Raw genomic sequence first — 19,863 nt, 5'->3', positions numbered from 1 at the left:
ATGCCCTGCCTGAGAGCGTGGTGTCTGCAAGTAGTTTGAATGTGTTTAAGACACGGTATGATGAGATGTGTGTGTAAGATAAAAGTACCTCCTAGATGAGTCTTTGACTCCATGAGGTCTTGTTTTAATAATAATAATAATAATAATAATAATAATAATAATAATAATAATGTATGTATCATTTGATTACATATGATACATACATTACATGCATTTGATTACATATGATACATACATTTGATTACATATGATTACATACATTCACACATTACATACATCAAATGCATGTAATGTATGTATCATTTGATTACATATGAAACATTACATACATTTGGTTACATATTATATATATTTGATTAAATATGATACATAAATTACATGCACTTGGTTACATATGTTACATATATTTGATTACATATGATACATACATTACAGGCACTTGGTTACATATATTACATATATTTGATTACATATGATTCATACATTACATGCACTTCGTTACATATGTTACATATATTCGATTACATTTGATACGTACATTACAGGCACTTGGTTACATGTTACATATATTTGATTACATATGATACATACATTACATGCATTTGATTACATATGATACATACATTACATGCATTTGATTACTTATGATACATGTATTACATGCAGTTATTTACATATGTTACATATATTTGATTACATATGATACATACATTACATGCATTTGATTAAATATGATACATACATTACATGCATTTGATTACATATGATATATACATTACATGCATTTGATTACATGTGATACATACATTTGATTACATGTTACTTATATATATGATTTCATATGATACATACATCACTTACATTTGATTACATATCTTATATATATATTTGTTTACATATGATACATACTTTACTTACATTTGATTACATATGATACATATATTTGTTTACATATGATACATATATTTGTTTACATATGATACATATATTTGTTTACATATGATACATATATTTGTTTACATATGATACATATATTTGTTTACATATGATACATATATTTGTTTACATATGATACATATGTTTGGTTACATATGATACATACGTTTGATTACTTATGTTACATATATTTGATTACTTATGTTACATGCATTTTGTTACATATGTTACATATATTGGATTACATATGATGCACATATTACATACATCAAATGTATATAATTTATGTATCATTTGATTACATATGATACATACATGCATTTGATTACATATGATACATACATTACATGCATTTGATTACATATGATACATACATTACATGCATTTGATTACATATGATACATACATTACATGCATTTGATTACATATGATACATACATTACATGCATTTGATTACATATGATACATACATTACATGCATTTGATTACATATGATACATACATTACATGCATTTGATTACATATGATACATACATTACATGCATTTGATTACATATGATACATACATTACATGCATTTGATAACATATGATACATACATTACATGCATTTGATTACATATGATACATACATTACATGCATTTGATTACATATGATACATACATTACATGCATTTGATTACATATGATACATACATTACATGCATTTGATTACATATGATACATACATTACATGCATTTGATTACATAGGTTACATACATTACATGCATTTGATTACATATGATACATACATTACAGGCATTTGTTACATATGATACATACATTACACACATTTGGTTACATATTACATATATTTGATTACATATGATACATACATTACATTAACTTGATTACATGTGTTATATATATTTGATTACATATGATACATGCATTTGATTACAAATGTTACATATACTTGATCACATATTATGCATACTTTACATACATTTGATTACATATGTTACACATGTTTGATTACATATGATAGATACATTACATGCATTTGATTACATCTGATACATGCATTTGATTACATCTGATACATGCATTTGATTACATCTGATTCATGCATTTGATTACATATGATACATACATTACATGCATTTGATTACATCTGATACATACATTTGATTCATATGTTACATATATTTCATTACATATGATACATACATTACATGCATTTGATTATATGTGTTACATACATTTCATTACATATCATAAATACATTACATATATTTGATTACATATGATACATACATTAAATGCATTTGATTACATATAATACATGAATTTGATTACATATACTACATGCTTTTGATTACATATGTTATATATATTTCATTACATATGAAACTTACATTACATGCATTTGGCTACATTTGATACATACATTACATGCGTTTGGTTACATTTTATACATACATTACATGCATTTGTTTACATATGATACATACATTGCATATATTTGATTATATATGTTACATACATTTGGTTACATATTTGATTATATATGTTACATACATTTGGTTACATATATTTGATTACATATGATGAATACATTACATGCATTTGATTACATATGATGCATACATTACATGCATTTGATTACATATGATACATACCTTGCATATATTTGATTACATATGATACATACATTGTATGTATATTTATATATTTGATTACATATGTTACATATATTTGATTACATATGATACATACATTACATGCGTTTGATTACATATAATACATACATTACATGCGTATGATTACATATGATACATACATACATAACATGCATATATCATATGATACATACATTACTTGTATATATCATGTGTAATGTATGTATTATATGATACATACATTACATGGGTTTGATTACATATACATACATTACATGCGTTTGATTACATATACATACATTACATGCGTTTGATTACATATACATACATTACATGCGTTTGATTACATATGATGCATACATTACATGCGTTTGATTACATATGATACATACATTACATGCATTTGTTTACATATGTTACATGTATGTATCATATGTAATGTATGTATCAAATGATACATACATTACATGCGTTTGATTTCATATACATACATTACATGCGTGTGATTACATATGATACATATATTACATGTGTTTGATTACATGTTATACATACTTGATTAGATATTTAAAAAAATCATTCCTTTTTTCATTATTATTAAAATTATTACATATTTACAACATGTTTAATTTTGTTTCTGTTAACAGTGAAATTCGTACAGATTACCTGTGTTTTTTTTGTGTATATAATGTATTAATAATAATAATACAGTATCTATCCATTTACAATGAGTTATTATTTTTATTATCAACACCCAACCTCCATGGAGTCAGAGACTCATCTTGGCAGGTACTCATTATTTTACCATTCATACATACAATTTTTCATCCAACCTTGTCTTAAACTGATTCAATGTGTCCACACCAACTCACTCATGCAATTGATTCCACTCACCACCCACCTTCCGTGCAAAAACCTGCTTCTCACTCCTCTGCTCACACCCTCTCTATACAGTTTCCAGCAATGGCCTCTTGTTCTACTTCCCTCTCTAATTCTATGAAACTTCTCTTCTTTGTCTACGTGATAACAACCTCTGACCAGTTTATATGTCTCAATCATATCCCCCCTCTTCCTCCTATTCATGAGGCTCTACAACTTACATTCCCTCAATCTCTCCTCGTACCCCTCATTCCAAAGACCACTGTCTACCTTTGTGAATCTTCTCTGTACCTTTTCCAATATATCCTCGTCACTATGAAAACTCGGCAAACAAATCTGTGCACAGTAATCCAAATGAAGCCTGATCAACACCTTATACAATGTTATCATATCCTCTCTATTTCTGCATGTCAGGGTTCTCCGCATCATTGTCATTATTCGATGTCAGTCTTCACAACTTGTGGAATTTGGCATCCCATTGTTGCTTACCAAATCTCAAAACTGTACACTTGGAAACATTGCACTGTGAGTTCCACTTACCTGCCCATTCATGCAATCTATTCAAGTCCTGTTGTAATGCATTAACATCAGCCTGACTGTGCATTGCTCTTCCCAGTTTTGCCTCATCTGCAAACAGCAGGACATCACTAGTTAAACCCAACCCAATATAATTAGCATACGAATTGAAGAAACAACAATGGCCCCAAAACCAACCCCTGTGACACATCACTTGTGACATTTCTCTTTCGAAATACTGCACCCGCATATACAACTTTCTGATACCTATCTGAGAGCCAATCACTGATCTAACACAGAAGTCTGTTATCCAATCACATCTCCTTCAATTTAATTAAGATTTTTTCATGTGGCAGTCTATCAAAAGCCTTTGCACAATCCAAGTACATCTCCTCTCTCCAAGGAATTTGTCACCTTGTTATAGAACATAAGTAAGTTGGTGAATGCAGTGGAACTATTTTACCCTTCTTCCACTCCCTTGGAACCTGTGCTGTTGTAAACCTCTTGTTAAAACAATCATGCCAATGCTACTGCCAGTTCCATGGAACATTCCCTTAAGATGTATGGTGATATTTCATCAAATCCTATCATCTTATTAACATCAAGGTTATTTATTTCCTCAAATACCTCCTGCTCACTCACAATTAATCTATCCTCTCCTATGTCCTCTACACTTAAGTTCCTCATGATTCCACCCTGATCAGGATGAAACACACTTATAAATTGATCACTGAATACTTCAACAATGTCTTCTGTAGCAGCTACCATTCTACCACTTTAATCTCTTAACTTCATCTTTTCATGATCATTCTTTTTTCTACTTGCCACATATCGAACTCAAGCATCAAACTATAGGCCTATCTGTGTGTCAGGTGTTGTGGTTAAGTTGTTGGAGAAGCTTGTGAGAACTAGTATCCAGAGTTGGGTTGACAACAATGGTATAATCTTTGATGGACAGCATGGATTTGCTAAAGGGAGGTCATGGTCATGTTTAATAATCTACTTACTTATTACAATAAAGTGACTGCTTCCTTGGACAGAGGAGAAGGATACACAGTAATACACTTGCATTTCGCAAAAGCTTTTGATAGAGTACCTCATGATAAGTTGACAGTCAAACTAGAGCAGATGGGGTTGGATATTAGATTAGTGCATTGGATTGGAGATTGGCTATCTGATAGGTATGAACAAGTTGTGTATGGGGTTGCGATATCCAGGAAAAGGAAAGTAACTAGTGGAGTGCCTCAGGGGGTCTGTTTTAGGACCATTACTATTTAACTTGTATATTAGTGATATTGGTGAAGATTTGGATGGGGATATTCAGTTGTTTGCAGATGATGCAAAGTGGGACAAACCATAAAGAGTAGTGAAGATGTTGTGGCCTTGCAAGAAGACTTGAATAAATTGAGTGATTGGGCAAGCAAATGAGGATATGAGTGCAATGTTGCAAAATGTAGGTTTTAAAATTTGGAAAACAAAGATGGGATGCAGAATTTATGCTTGGTGAGAATGTATTGTTGGAAGTAGAGAAAATAAGAGATCTGATAGTGGATAAGGATCTAAAATTTAGGGGACACATCGCCAAAATTGCGAAGACAACACAAAGACTTCTGGGAATGATGCTGAGGACACTGACGTGTAGAAGTAGGGAGATTCTTATTCCATTGTATAAGGCTTTGATTAAGCCACACATGGACTATTGTGCCCAGATTTGGTCACCTGGTTTTCAGAAGGATGAAGAGATGTTGGAAAGGGTCCAAAGGCTACTGACTAAGGTATTTTCTGGCCTCTGGATGTCGAGTATGAGGAAAGATTGAAAAGATGTAATTTTCAGTCTAGTGGAGAGAAGGAAGAGGGGAGATATGATAAAGACCTACAAGTTGGTGAGGGGTTGTTATAGGATCAATGGTGGAGAAGTTCTACAGAGAATAGTGGGAGATCAGGGGAGAACCAGAGATCATCCCTGGAAACTGTATAAAGAGGGTGTGAGTAGGGGAGTGAGAGGCAGGTTTTTTTCGTGCAGAGTTGTGAGTGATTGGAATGCCTTGCCTGAGAGTGTGGTGTCTGCAAAGAGTTTGAATGTGTTTAAGACATGGAATGATGAGATGTGTGTGAGATAAAAGGACCTCCTAGATGAGTCTTTGACTCCATGAGGTCTTGTTTAATAATAATAATAATAATAATATCTAAAAACTCTAGGGTTTTTCTTAACCTGATTTGCCAATTTCTTCTCATTCTCAACTTCTGTTTTCCTTACTAACTGAGTCACTCTCCTGACTTGTTCTTTATATTCTTCGTGTGACTAATTACCATTATTCATCTTGAACTTCCTCCAAAGGACTTTCTTTTTCCAGATTTCATGCTTAAGCTCCACATTCATCCATTTTACACCATCCTTATTCAGCCTTTTGGCCTTTAAGATACATTCGAATGTTGATGCTGTTATGTATTTCTTTGTAAGTTCCCATACAGCATTTATTTGCTAACCGCTCAACTCTTCATTCCATGTAATAGCTCGAAGGCGTCTCCTAAGCTTGTCATAATCACCAGCCTTATAATTCCACATGTATCCTTTCCTGGCAGAAGCCTGCATATGACTAGCCACAATACAGGTGATTACTACATGATCAATTCCACCAGCTGGAGGATAATGCGAAACCCCTCTAACAATTATCCTCTGATGAAATGATGAGATCTAGAACTCTTGATCCTCGTGTGCCTTTCTTTACATGCTGTCTGAGATAGTTGAGATAGTATCTCTCAAGAACTCGAGAAATTCACTTTCTTTATATATATTTACAATTTCTATTTTAATAGAGTGGAATCTTGGTTGTCGAACTTAATTCGTTCCCTATGGCTGTTAGGAAACCAAATTGTCTCCGAAAACTGAAATGATTTTCCCTTAAGAATTAATTTAAAATCGATTAATCCATTCCCGAACCCCAGATGATTGTTTATTTAAAGGCATTAAAATAGTACTTCATGTGTAAGGTGGTATACAAACATAATGAAAATGCATAAAATCTTACATAAAAAGAATAAACACAAAAAATGGATAAAATAAAAGCAAAAATTTAACTTCACTTTAACTATACGTACTGAGGAGAGGTGATGGCATAAGTGGAAGGAGGTGAATAAGGGGAGTCCCTTTCCTTAAAAATATCAGGTTACTGTCCTTCTGAGGTTTTTTCTCTTTCTCTTTACTGTCTCTTGGCACCATTCGACTCTGCTTGAGACACACTGGGCTTCTGTCTCATTAAAAACCTGTCCAATGAGATTTGTTTTTGCCTGCGTTTTAAAAAGTTTCTGAAGTGAGACATGGCACTCTCATTGAAATGGTTTATGATGCTGTTTGCTACAGCTTTGTGAGAGTGATATCTTGCCACAAAACTTTGCACCTCACCCCATTTCATACACATTTCTTCGATCAAAGAACTAGGAACATCCTCAATCCCTTCCTTTGTGTTTGAAGACATTTCCTCCACCTCCGTCTTTTGCTGCTCCTTCTGAAGGTGTTCCAGTTCTTCTGTGGTGAGCTCATTCCTGTGATCCTCCACATCAGCATTGTCAACTTCCAAGCCCGTGGTTTTGCCCAGAGACACAACAACATCTACAAGAGCAACATGCTCAGCCTCACTGTCCCTGTGTGTGCTACACAGTCTGGCCACAATTTCCTCCAGGCCAAGTTCATCATCCTGCAAGTCACTTGCACCCAGGCTTTGTCAAGGGTACTTAAGTAATGGAGGATGTTAAAATGATTTTTTCAAAATTCTCTGAGTGTTAATTCTGTGTCAGAGGTCACTTCAAAACACCTTTGAAACTGTGCTTTGGTGTAGAGCTTAAAGTTCGAAATGACCTGCTGGTCCATGGGCTGAATTAGAGAAGTTGTGTTAGGGGGAAGGAACTTCACTGTGATAAAATCAGACTCCTCCACTAACCCGTCCTCCAAGGCTGGGGGGAGCAGGAGCATTGGTCATCACAAGAAGGCATCTAATTGGCAAATGTTTTTCTTGAAGCTATTTTCTCACACTTGAAGCAAAGACTTCATGGATCCACTCAATTAACAATTGTCTGGTTACCCAAGCCCTATAGGCACCTTACTTTTCATCACGTTATTTTTCTTAAATACCCTCGGATTCTCAGAGTGAAGTCCCCACTTGCATTTCCACATAGCAAGAGTCAGCCTGTCCTTCATTGGCTGGTGTCCTGGCAATGCTTTTTCCTCCTGGGTGATGTTGGTCCTCTTTGGCATTTTTTCCAAAATAGGCCGGTTTCATCACAGTTCAACACTTGATCTCAGCCTTTACATAGTCACTAAATTCTTGCACATATTTCTCAGCAGCTTCTCGGTTCAAACTTGCAGCCTCCCCATGCCTAACCACATTATGTGTGCCACTTTTCCTCTTAAATTTCTCGAATCACCCTCTACTAGCTTTGAACACATCAGTACCAGCACTCGTACCAGGTTTTTTTTTAACAGGTCCTCGTGTAATCGCCTCGCTTTTTCACAAATTATAGCCTCAGAAACTCTATCAGCAGCTAAATGTTTCTCGTTTATCCAAATCAGCAACAATTTTTCCACTCCTTCAATCGTTTGCGATCTTTGTTTAGAAAGAACTTTCACTCCTCTTGCAACATCAGCTCTCTTGATCGTCTCTTTATTTTTGAGTATTTGTACATATCATTTGATTTCGCCATATCGAACTGCATAGAAAGATTCGAGAAACGAATGCCATTTTCATGTTTAGATATCATTCCTTTTTTCATCTCTATCATTGTTCTAACAATTTTTCTTTTCGCTTTGCTGCTATCACCATTCTACTACGGCCACAAGGTGGCTTAATTAATAATCATTTATGAAAAAAAAGAACAAAAAAAAAAAGAAAATCCAGAAATCTCACTGCAAATTCGAGCAGGTGTCTGCACTGAACGAAAGCTGCCACGTAACTGACACTTTCCCGCTTTACAGCTCAGCACGTGGTTGCCATTTTCCTGTTCGGGAACTGAAATTCTGTTTGGAAACCAGGAAATTTTTTATTCACAAAATATGTTCTGGAACCCAATTGGGCGAGAAACGAGGCGTTCGACAACAGAGGTTCCACTGCAAATTTAATATCAAGGAGTTTTTTTCTTTGATGTTTTTAATTTCGATTCCAGAATGTGATCAATAACAAAATGGAGGCGTTCGACAACAGAGGTTCCACTGCAAATTTAATATCAAGGAGTTTTTTTCTTTGATGTTTTTAATTTCGATTCATATGTCTTTTGGGGATTGTCACTTGTTTCCATTCTGTTATTGATTCCAGAATGTGGCAATTATCATGTTCCAGGATGATTACATCTGCTTGATGGGCTGCGTTAATGTAGGTTGGTGTGCTGTTCCTTCTTTAGGGAGTCGGTTCCTTTTAATGTGGCAGCCTGTTGAAGTCTTCTACAGATTTTATTTCGATTGTTTTTGCATCTTGTCTTTTTAAGGAATATTTTGCTGTCTCTCATCCATATAAACTGGTAATTTGTTTCTGTTTTTGCTTTCCTTGTTTGGTAAAATAGTTTCTGGTAATATGGCGTTAAGTATTCGTACATGTATATTAAGGTATTGTCGTGGTCTCCTTTCGGATCCTTGACTATTGGTTTTTCAATCCTGCAAGCTTTTATAAGTGTAATTTTTGTTGGGCTGTTAGTGAGCCACACCACGACAGGAGGAGGACGGGAATTATTTACTCTTTCCCTTTTTTGTGATAACCGATGTACTGACTGGATATGTTTCGATTCAATGGAAGCTCCAGTTTTTTGGCTTAGGTTGTATTACGGTGTCTTTTAGATATTCCGTTGCAATTTCTGGGAGACCATCTGTGAGGAGATCGTTTTTGTACTGCTGTTGGTTTAAGAGTTCGTACTGTTGCTTTAAAGAGTTTAGCTCTTGTCATTCCGTTGTCTCTTTTAATAGATTATGCTGTCTTTCCGTTAGCTCTTTAACGCAGTTTTCAATTTCTCTAACTGTCTGTAATACATCTTCTACCGATTTATTATTAAATTTAAAAAATTCCTCATGTTTTTTTCGCTGTTTTCGTTGTTTTCGCCAGGGAACCAGGGCGAACAGCGAAAAGTCAGCTACTGGAACAAATCTGAAAACAAACCCCAACTCAACATCACCAGAGTTAAAGATCGGTACTATCAATGTAAGAAGCCTGAATGGCAAAGAAATGGAGCTAGCTGAGGAATTAGATAAGTACCAGATCGACATAATAGGGGTGACTGAAACAAAAAAGACCAAAACTGGTGAGATCTTTCTGAGCAATAAATACAAAATGTTATATTCAGGCAATGACAATCAAGGAAAAGAAGGAGTAGCCATAGTATTCAACACAAAATACGAGGCTAATCTTCTTGAATGGCAGTCAGTCTCAAGTAGAGTAATGTGGGCAAATATGAGAATGGGGAACTGGACAATGAGACTTATTTGTGCCTATGGTCCCACAGAAGGTTCTACTAAGGTAGAAGTCGAGGAATTTTTTGAGGCTTTAGAAAAAGCAACTGACACAATGAAAAAGGAAAAGTTGGTCCTTGTTGGGGATCTAAATAGTAGAGTAGGAAATGATTGTGAGACATACAAAAATATTTTGGGAAAATTTGGAGAAAAGAGCAAAGCTAATAATAATGGCAAATATCTGTTGGATTTCTGCTCAGGACATGGACTGGTTATTACTAACACCATGTTCCAACATAAAAATGTGCACAAATTCACATGGAGAGAAGAGGCTAGGAATAAGAAAAGTCTCATTGACTATGTTATTGTTGATAGTGATGTTTTCTCCTTGGTGCAGGACACCCGAGTGTACAGAGGATTTGAAATTGGGAGTGATCACTATTTAGTCTTGAGCAGGATAAAATTGAATTTCATATTGAAAAGAATAACATGTAAGAAAGTTTTAAAGCGAATAAAAGTTGAGCAGCTCTCAGATGTGAACTGTAGACTAAAATACAGAAATATTATTGAAAAGAAAATGAAAGAGTTTGAGAACAGGAATCAAACCTTGGAGATTCAGTGGCAAACTCTGAAGGAAACATTGATTGATTCTGCCAGAGAGGCATGTGGTGAGGTTGTGTGCAAGGATAAAAAAATCAGAACTCCCTGGTGGACACAGGAAGTTAAAGAGGCAGTGAAGGAAAAGAAGAAAGCATATCAAAAGTTCCTGGCAAATAAGTCAGCTTTTACTCTTACAGAATACAGAGACAAATGTAAGAAAGCTAAACAGTGTGTAAAACTAGCTAAACAAAAGTCATGGGAGGACTTTGGCAAGAATATAGAAAATAAATATCAAGAAGGTGGCAAAATATTCTGGAGGTTGTTGAAGAAGCTTAGGAATGGAGGAAAGAGTGCTGTAAAAGGAATTAGAGATGATAAAGGTGAAATGAAAACAGGAGAAAAAGATATCCTTGAAGTATGGAGTAATTACTTTGAAAAACTGCTAAATGAAACAAGCAGTGATGACAGCACAGTCATAAAAAACACTGACCAGGCATGCAGTCAGGAACACATATCCATACTTGAAGTAGAAAAAGCCATCAAAGGCTTGAAATGTGGAAAGGCAGCAGGAGTAGATGATATTCGACCGGAAATGCTGAAGTATGGTGGTATAAGAGTCTTACAGTGGCTGCACTGCATAGTTCAGAAAGCCTGGACAGAGGGACGAATTCCCGATGATTGGAGTAGAGCTCTCATAGTACCCATATATAAAAAGGGAAATAAAACTGAATGTGAGAATTACAGAGGTATTTCCCTACTGAGTGTTCCTGGCAAGATCTATGCAAGTATACTTGAGAAACGGTTGAGAAGAATTGTGGAAGAAAAGCTTGGTGAAGAACAAGCTGGATTCAGGCGAAATAGAGGCTGTCAGGATCAGATCTTCACTTTACGACAAATAGTCGAGAAAGCATGGGAATATAACAAAGATCTGTATTTAAGTTTTGTCGATTTGGAAAAGGCATATGACAAGGTGCCAAGAGAGAAGCTATTCAATACGCTGCAGTTATATGGTGTCAATGGGGCATTATATCAAGCAGTACTTAGTCTTTATTTGAGTTGTGAGTCAGCAGTTAGAATTGAAGGAAGTACAGGAAGATGGTTTAATGTTAAATCTGGTGTGAGACAGGGATGTACATTATCCCCTCTGTTATTCATTATCTATATGGATCACATTATGAAGGAATGTGGTATTAAACCTGATATCAAAATTGGAGATGTTAATGTCAGCTCTTTGCTTTATGCGGATGATGTTATACTTCTAAATAAATCTGCTACAAGTCTGCAAGATTCTCTGACTAAATTGAATAGCTGTTGTAATAGATATGGTATGAAGGTCAGCAATAAAAAGACAAAGACAACGAAAATAGGCAGAATCATTGAAAATGTCAACTGTGTTGTGAATGGAGAACCTGTGGAACAAGTAAAACATTTCAGCTACTTAGGCACAATTTTTACTGAAGATGGTAAACTAAATATAGAAATAGACAACAGAATCAGCAAAGCTGGTATCGTGGGAAGTCAATTGAATAAATTCATATGGAATAAGAAAGAAATTAGTCGGAACACTAAATTAGCTGTATACAAGACTGTGTTCAAACCAATTTTAACTTATGGATCTGAGAGCTGGGTCAGAAGTAAAACACTTGACCAAAGACTAGAGACTGCAGATATGAGAGTCCTGAGAAGGATTAGAGGCGTGAACAGATGGCATCAATGGCAATATCATATTAAAATGAGGATATTAATAAAGAACTTGACATTGTCAGCATCCAGGAATGCGTTAGCAGAGCTAATCTCAGATGGTATGGTCACTTAAATAGAATGGGAGAGGAAAGATTAGCAAAACAAGTGTTCTCTGCCAGGTTGGCAGGAAAACGACCCAGAGGAAGACCAAGATATAGGTGGATTGATACGGTACAAAGTGCCTTAGACGATAGAAATATAAGATCTGATAATATTGGAGTCTTGACAAGTAACAGACTGATTTGGAGGAAAATTGTAGATAGGAAGTTAGTAATGATGTAATTTTTTCATGTAGTACGGTCATATCCTGTACACCCCTTGAGGGTACATGGCAGGAATTTGATGATGATGATGATGATGAAAAATTTCTCATATTGGTTGAATTTTTCGGTAATCTGTATGGTATGTTTTTAAATAGTTCTCCAACAAAATCGATTAAACAGTCTTTTAGTTTTTGTAATATATTTTCAAGTAATGCATTCAAAGTTGGCTCACCTGGGTTTCCGTCATTGTTTTCTTTGTTTTTAATTTCCTCTGCTGTTGATAGCTATTTACAGCCTGCGGTTGTTTTCTGCATTGGCTGTTTCCCGCCTGCGGTCGATGGCGACATTCCTTTGTTATCTCTGCATTTGGAGACACTTTCACTCGTCACGCTTCGTGTTTGATTTTCGCTTTTAAGTGGCCTCGGACAATCTCAAACATAGAAAATGCATGTTTCTCTGGCACTTCCTACATGTTATGTGGTTCTCTTCCCCCTGTTAAGTCTTCATGTCAATTGTAGCACTTCATATTTCTTGTTGAACGATCTTGCTGTAATTTCTAATATGGCAACTTCCTTTGTTCTCTTCTAGCGAACTTGACCAATGTATACTTCGAACTTTAAATAATTATAATTTACTTATTGCTTAACTGACACTTACAGTTGTTACATCAATATGTTCAGCTTGAAGAATGGAATTCACTGATACACTTTAAATTTAATTCACCAGAAAAAAAATCTACTTTCCAACATAAAATATGAGAGCATCGAAGTAGCGTGCCTGCTACCACTTGCTGCTAAAGCGCCCTCTCAATAATAATAATAATAATAATTTTAAATAAATTAAACATTTTAATAGGAACATTTATTTGTGTTTAGATGCATGATTAAACCACTTTATTTTTATTTCAGGTCATATGGCACGTATTCGAAATTTGCTTCATCGAAAACAATCCATGAATAATGCATGGGTGAAAAGAAAAGCAAAGGATAAAAACAGAGAAAGATTTGTGGGGAAATGCAATTTTCTTCATAAGAAATGGCCAAAATTCTTAATGTGTTTGTTATGCTTGATTGGATTTATTTATCAAACAACACAATTCCTTTTATTGTATCTGAAATATCCAACTGTTCTAGACATTTCTGTTTCACCCTCAGAGAAAGTGGAATTGATTGCCATTACCATCTGTAACAAAAACCCGTAAGTGATCACCATTTCCATCCTTATTATCTCTTTCTTGTGATTTTTCTAATATTCTTATGCTTATCATGCACAATCACTAAGAATTATATTTTCTTTATTTAAAAAAATATTACGAAATTAATAATTGTTCCTTATAAAAATGAAATTTACCCAGTTAAACACCCTAACTCCAAGGTCATCATTTCATGTCCACCAGAAAAAAAAAAGGTATGAGGCACACAATACACAATACATCGGAAAGAATTCAACTAACTCCCATTCCTGTGGACAAGGTACATCGTGCCATTTAATGAATCACGATTTTGTAGTTGTTATAAATTGGAGGAATATGATACTCCAAAATCTATGCAACTATGTCTGGTGAATGAGCTGCGAGAAGGAAACTAATGAGTTTGAAAGAGGCATTGTGATAGGATGCCACCTTGTACGCCTGTCTGTTCGGCAATTTTTGACAAATTGCGCTATTCCATGTCCAAAATCAGTAATACCATACTGAAATGAAATGTACTGTACATGCCTGTATGATGTTACGAAGGATAATATTTAAAAACTCGCCATTTGTCAAGCGGCACGTTGAATGTGAAATTCTACGCATTGATTGGAACATGAATCTGCATAAAAATATTTAGAACTGATGGTCACAACATGAGTTTCCATGGTAGGACTGCAATATGCAAGCCCCACACAGAGCAAATAGAAGGGTATAGGTGGGGTGGAAGCCACTTAACAGAGTGATGATGATCAGCCTGTCTTTTTCACCCACTACAGGGTGAAGGCCTCTCTCATGCGGAAAGGTTGGATCTACTTCTCCCATGGTGATCCTGTCCAACTTGGAGAGTGTATATATAATTGGATGAACAAACGTATGAAAGTGGCAGACAATCACAAACATCCATGCTCTTTGCAGGATTCGTATCATCTGCAGTCCCTTGGGTGGAGATCGAATACACTAACCACTCGGCCAACCAAGTCAGCTAGGCACTCTTACAAAACGCAAATTGTGAGATTCGGAGGTTGCGGTGTTTTGGTATGGTCCTGTTTAGCACAGACCTCGGTTCGTAATGCACGAGTACTGAACATTCTTGACAATGCAATGTATTGTAGTGTCTACTTTTTGCAGTGTCTACGGAACTGACCATTATATCTTTTCTCAAGATAAAGAACTGTGTCATAAGAATGCTTCTGTAACTGTGGGCTTTGTGTACGGGAACACCGTCACATTTGACTGGACTCCATAGAGCCCTGGCCTCAACTGTATTGAACATCTTTGGGATATCTTGGAGCATTCAGCTGAGGTCAAGGGAAGTCCACCCCACAACTCTCCATGAACTCAGTATATGCCACAGTAAGAATAGTCCAAAATTCCTATTATTCCCTATCGTATGCTTGTGGAACGTTTGGCCCATAGGACTACTATAATCATCACAGCAAAAGGAATGGCATCTTATTAAGTTGGATGCCTTCGTTGTTTGTTCCTCACTGCGTTGTCCATTGACTTTTTTCCAAACAGTGTATATTTGAAGTAATAATGGATATGAAGTGCAAGCAATCCTACAATACTTTTGATAGATATTATATCAATAAGAAGTGCAAGCTGTGGGTTACTTCCATTACCAAGTGAGATAATCCTTGATGTTCAGAAGAAAATTTAAGAGAGTAACTCGACATTCATAGCTGTCAAAGAGCTAGTACTACTGGAAGCAAGGAATGACTCATTTTCTATTTTTAAATAGACATGTTTAAAATAGTCCAAACATGAAATACATTTTTATATTTCTGGTCATTTTTTTTGTATAAATGGTGTTTACAGAACAAAATATAAGGAACTTCCATACTGTAATGTATCATTTCTTAATCATTGCAAAAAGATACATATCAGTGAGTTTCGTCAATGGTTATCTTCAATATCTACTATACAAAAATAACGCAAAATTTAAAAAAAACTCTAAGTTATGTTCAACAAATAGTGCATTATTATTATGTTTCGCATCGTGCATCAGAAATTCTCCACATTCGTTGAAAAATTTCAAATCATACCCAAAACACAATATGGCTTTCAAAAAAATGAAGGAACAGCAACACTCCTGGAAGATTTCACAGATCTAATAAATGCTGCATTGGATAAAAACAGAATAACATTATTATTATTATTATTATTATTATTATTACAACACAGCTTAGCCTGCGACCCCAAATCCCTCACACAAACGAACGAACATTCTCCACTAGGTCCACGAGCAACCCAGTCGATGTGGTTCCCCACAGTAACAAAAGAAGAACTATCACTGGCAATTCAACAAATTAACCCTAACAAAGGACCGTGGATCGATGGAATCAGACCAAAAGACATCAAGAAACATTCAACCAACCTACTTCCAGTTATACAAAAACTGGTAAATAAAATCTCTGAAACAGGACACATACCTGAAACACTGAAGGCTGCATTAATCACACCCATGCACAAACAGGGAAAAAGAAACATAAGTAATTATAGACCCATCGCCATGCTGTCTGTAATCAACCAAATCATGGACCGCATCGTGCATCAGAAACTCTCCACATTCGTTGAAAAATTTCAAATCATACCCAAAACACAATATGGCTTTCAAAAAAATGAAGGAACAGCAACACTCCAGATTTCACAGATCTAATAAATGCTGCATTGGATAAAAACAGAATAACATTAGTGGTATTCATTTACCTAACAAAAGCATTTGACACACTGACACACAAAACCTTGTTAACGAAACTAATCCATATCGGAATTGGAGGTCGTCTACTCCAGTGGTTTAAAGTATACACGAAAAACAGAAAGCACACCACACGTATAGGATCAGCATACAGCAAAGAGGTACATGTAACCTGTGGGGTATCGCAAGGATCTGTACTATCTCTCATTCTATTTAACATATACAGACAAGACATAAGCCAACTCCACCTAAAAAGTAAAATCTTCCAGTACGCAGACGACACGGCCATAGTATCCATTCACAACAATGCAAATATCGCTCACACAAATATGCAACACGATATCAACCAAATCACCAGCTGGTTAACCAAAAATGGCATATATATAAACCCAGGAAAAACAAAGCTAATGGTATTCAAAAATCCCCGAAACCCTGCCCATAGAAACTAAATATCTCACTATCCAACATTCAGCCTCCTATACACAAAGCGCAGAACCTAAAATCACAACCATCACACAGGTGAAAACAACACGCTATCCCGACTTCACTTCGATGATGATGATCAAAGTTGGAATAGCCATACAAACTACCTACAAACCTACATACCAAGCTCAGGATAATAGCAAGCAAACTATACAGATTAAAAGATATTGCCCCAACCCACATAAAAATACTAATCTATAAAGCATTATGTGAAAACATTTTAAGATATGCAATCACATCATACGCATTCTGCACAGACTAGACTTAACAGGCTACAATGGTTGCAAGATAAAATGGTAAAACTGATATTCTGGGAACAATCCACTGTTATGCAGGAAGCATGGACAAAACACAAATTATTTAAGGTGAAACACTTATGTCACTACACAGTCATGTTAAAACATTACTACAGCCAAACCTATAGAGTAACCAGAACAACATATCAAATAACAAGACCACAGTCAACAAACTACATAACATATAAGTACAACAATCAGCACAGCAAAGCCACCCGAAACTTCTATGTACCTGACATGATAAATAAACTGCCATTCAACAACAGAAACCTAGGAACATATAGAGAGCTGAAACAGGTGCTGTATAAATATTATAACAAGAATGAAAATTAGAGCAATTCCTGTTTCTCTCCCCCCCCCCCCCCACACATATACACACATGCACACACACACACACACACACACACACACACACACACACACACACACACACAAACCTATGACTAACCCCCTCTCAAAAACCATCACTACAAGAACACAAAGAAACAAACACACCATGTCTAAATCCAACCCTATTTGCACAAAAAAAAAGAAAAAAAAAGTTAAACTGTAATAGCAGTTGAAGTTTTCCAAGCACGTACCAACAAACAGTAAAATCAATATCTGGCTTGTGACCAGTATAGGAACATAACCATGAAACCACCACCATCTATCATCTATTATCTTCCTCAGATAAGCTCTGCTAACCTTTGAGGAAGAAAATTATTAACTTGCAAGTATCTGTTAATCACAATTGTAATGTGTTATAAATATTATATATATATTATTATTACAGTATCTATGTATGCACTTTATCTGTGACATAAAAAAAATAATAATAAATAACTAAATAAATAAATAAAATAAATAAATAAATAAATTATTATTATTATTATTTCGTGTATTCTATATTCAAAAATTCTGTATAATTTTTATTGTAAATATTGAAGAACATGTGTTATAAATACATAATATAAAGACAAAATATGTATTTTAAAAATTTTAATTGAAATCCAATGTAGAAAATGTAGCACTTTGTGCTGAATTCTCTAAAATTATAAGTTGCAATGTCACTCAAGATGTTTATTGTATGTGTAAATATTTTAGCAGATCAATAAAAATATCATATAAAAAAATAATTATTATTATTGGAATTTTTTTTTATTGTTCTTTCAAATATTTACATATGTACAATGATCATCTATTCAGTATATTATTTTACAAGGTTCAGCACTTTGTGCTACATATAATGAGATTTAAATAGTAATGATGATAATACTTTTTTTTATATAACAATCATAATAATAATTGTTCAGAGTTACATAAGTTGTATTATATTACATGTTGTAGTTTACTATTTTTTTTCAAGTTTAAAAAGGTGCTGTTATACAACTGTATTTGCACATAAGCAATCTAAATATTATATTTCCTTATTCTCACAAACATAGTGTAAGCTCATGATTTACATTTAAAAGAATTTTTATTTTTTTATTATTTTTTTTTACATTGCATACATTTGTTACAGTTATTATATACATTACATATATTTGTTTACATGTGATATTTACATTACGTACATTGGTTTACATATAATACACACAATACATACATTGGTTTTCATGTGATACGTACATTACATGCATTTGATACATCTTGGATGAGAACTAATTTCTTTGCTTTCATCCTCGAAGCTTATATGTAAGCTTATCTGAGGATGACACCAGTTGGTTATTATGTATTTTTTTTTTTTTTTTTTTTTTTTTTTTTTTTTTTATGTGTTGGGAAGCTCCCAAATCTATGATTGAGAAATTCACGTAAGTATATCGAATGCTTTAGTTAAATCAATAAAGACTACCATGGCAATTTTGTTTTTGTCTAAGGAGGTATTAATTACGTCTGGAAAGTCTTCCAAGAGAGATGTTGTTCCCCTATTTTTCTGAAAACCATATTGTGTTTTGGGGATAATATGAAAGATCTCAGTGTATGATGTGAGTTTCTTCAGTATGATCTGCTCCATAATTTGATTGATAATTGGTAATGTTGCTATGGGTCTGTAATTGCTAATTAAATTTCTTTTTCCTTGTTTGTATATGGGTGTGATTATGGCAGTCTTTAGCATACTTGGTATCTGTCCTGTTTTAAATATTTTATTTATTAGTTTTATTAGGATAGGACTTAAACTAGTTGCATG

The sequence above is a fragment of the Typopeltis vanoorti genome, chromosome 26 (assembly GCF_054136105.1).
Source record: "Typopeltis vanoorti isolate ZY-2024b chromosome 26, IOZ_Tvanoo_1.0, whole genome shotgun sequence".
Taxonomy (NCBI): Eukaryota; Metazoa; Arthropoda; class Arachnida; order Uropygi; family Thelyphonidae; genus Typopeltis; species Typopeltis vanoorti.
The sequence above is the reverse complement of the archived record's forward strand: the minus strand, read 5'-3'. Positions refer to the sequence as shown.